The sequence below is a fragment of the Chanos chanos genome, chromosome 9 (genome assembly GCF_902362185.1).
Source record: "Chanos chanos chromosome 9, fChaCha1.1, whole genome shotgun sequence".
NCBI classification, from domain to species: domain Eukaryota; kingdom Metazoa; phylum Chordata; class Actinopteri; order Gonorynchiformes; family Chanidae; genus Chanos; species Chanos chanos.
In genome coordinates this window covers 2,118,708-2,121,207 of record NC_044503.1, presented here as the reverse complement: position 1 = coordinate 2,121,207, position 2,500 = coordinate 2,118,708, and the positions used below count along the sequence as shown (strand labels likewise).

At 46.8% G+C, this 2,500-nt stretch overlaps 1 protein-coding gene across 1 annotated transcript in view; it reads left to right on the top strand.

The window, feature by feature from the left end:
- The window catches only part of fbn2b (fibrillin 2b), a 66,866-nt gene that overhangs the window by 11,996 nt on the left and 52,370 nt on the right, over window positions 1–2,500 (top strand). The window lies entirely within an intron of this gene.

Sequence of the window (2,500 nt, the reverse complement as noted above, 5' to 3'; positions counted from 1 at the left end):
CTCGACTCGAATTAAAGTTTAATTACCATGTGTGTCTGCTCTCACCTCAAAAACCAACTGTCAGTCAGTACCCCCCCAACCAGACGCCTAGCGGGCAAACAACCACAGACACAGAGAGAGTGAGAGAGAGACAGAAAGAGACAGAGAGAGAGAGAGAGAGAATCAGAGAGAGAGAGAGAGAGAGAGAAAGAGAGACAAAGAGAGAGGGACAGAGAGAGAGAGAGAGAAAGAGAGAGAGAAATAAAGAGAGTGAGAGAGAGAGAGAAACAGGGAGAGAGAGAGAGAAATAAAGAGAGTGAGAGAGAGAGAGAGAGAGAGAGAGAGAAGACTTTTTATATTTTTTCACAATACCTTCATGATCTCACTTCACACACACACTTAAAAAAAAATAAAACACTCAAATATAGAAAGGGTAAAAATAAAACAGAGAGAAGGAGGGAGAGAGAGAGAGAGAGAGAGGGGGCTAGCAATGTTCTAAAAACATTTCAGAATATATGCAGAGATTGGAGAAAAGCTCCCTTTCATCTCTCAGATCATTAAGACAAGGCAGAGTAGACAACTTTTAAACAAAACTCTCCGACTTTTTTTTCCAGGTTTAGAGAGAAGACAAGCAGTTTGGCTGAATGATAATAGCTAAGAGTTAAGCTGTATAACTGTTGTTATAAATACAGAGCTGTACTGGATAGGATTTGGATAGGACACCACGAGAGGGTCCATATGTCGGCTAAACCGGGGGGGGGGGGGGGGGGGGGGGGGGGGGATGTAATGTGTCAGTTGTGGTCGGACCTGAATGTAGAACATCATTTCAGTGCGCCGCATGGTTCTGAGTGCTCTCCTGCCACTGTCTGTGGCTCACAGCTCCCCTGGTAGTGGTGAGAGAGAGAGAGAGAGAGAGAGAGAGAGAGGGAGAGAGAGAGAGAGAGAGAGAGAGAGAGAGAGAGAGAGAAAGGAGGGACTATAAAGGGAGTCTGTGTTTGAGTCACGCCTGTCTCCCCCCCCCCCCCCCCCCCATAAAAACACACAGATGTGACAGCAGGCACACACAGAGGTGCATTGTGGTCCATAGAGTCTGCAGTGAACACCCCCCCCCCCCCCCCCAGCTCCCTGTCTGCTGTGGATTTTTCTGCACGTGCAGCGTTCCCAGCACGGGTCAGAGAATCAGACCTATGGAGAGCCCCCCCCCCCCCCCAGACCCCCAGCTTTGGGGGGGGGGCATCAGCGGGACTAGCCAGTGAGATCATACCTCTCTTCTCTTCGCCTCAAAATCTCAGGGAAAAACACATACACTTATACACACACACACACGCACACACACATACACATACACATTTACATACACACGCACATACACATACACACTCACACATACATACACACACAAACACACACACACACACACGCACACACACACACACACACCTCACACACACACACACACACACACACACATCCCCGTTGTTAACAGCTCGCTGTTACCCCGAAACTAAACACAGGAATGTTCACGTCTGATCTGCCTCCAACTTAAACACTCCACCTGAGGGTTGTTTTCTCTCTGTCTGCTCAAAGGGGGAAAAGGAAGAAAAAAAAACATGTTTCAACTTTTAAAGGGAAAAAAAATTCAACTTTTATCGCTTCTAACGGACAATAGATCACAGCATATCTGGATTTTTTGTAGTTAATTTGTTTGAGCAGGATGATGTCAAGGAAATAAACTGTGCTTTTAATTAACCTACTCAAGGTCATCTACTCTAAACCTGGACTTAGTGAAAACTTTCATAAACAGTTTTCCCTGTGTCTGAGTTTGGACAGAGAGTCCTCCCAAACGCCGTCTGGGTTTGAAAAGCTGTGACTCAAAACCAGAGTTTCAGAGGAAAACCAAGAGTCAGTTTTCTTCTCATCGCGCAAAACATTTTCTGAATGAGTATGAAACTCTCTCACAAAGCTCCTGATTTTCCCTCGCTTTCCACATGAGTGATTACAGCAGGACCACGCTTGGATAGAAACTGCCAAACAGCCAGCCCGATGAGTCAAAGCATTCAGGAATCAAGGAATCACATCACATCCTTCCATGTGGTCAGTGACTCACTCCTCAGTGCGCTAAAGGCAGGTGAATTCGGGCTGGCGGGGGGAGGGGGGGGGGTGTTTTTCCAAGAACTTGGGTTTATTTTTCGGTAATTTAAGGCCGTTTGGTGAATGGCTCCCGCTTGGCCAGTTCGCCGAGTCAGCAGACGGCAGGGCCTGGGCTCCGTCCTGTTCAGGCAGGCGTTCGGGGCAAAAGTTTGGGAACCAACGTGGTTTTCTGAAATGACACAGGCCTGGGTCACTGCTGTGCCCCATTTAAAAGTCCCAAAACTCAGGAGGGTCCACGCAGACTGACACATCTCCTCATTTCATCAGAATAAAAGTTTTTTGTTTTTTTTCAATACCTGCTAGAAGATCCACTCTCTGTAACACAATAATTATCAGATGGTTCACTCTAAATGTTCTGTGACAGGTTCAG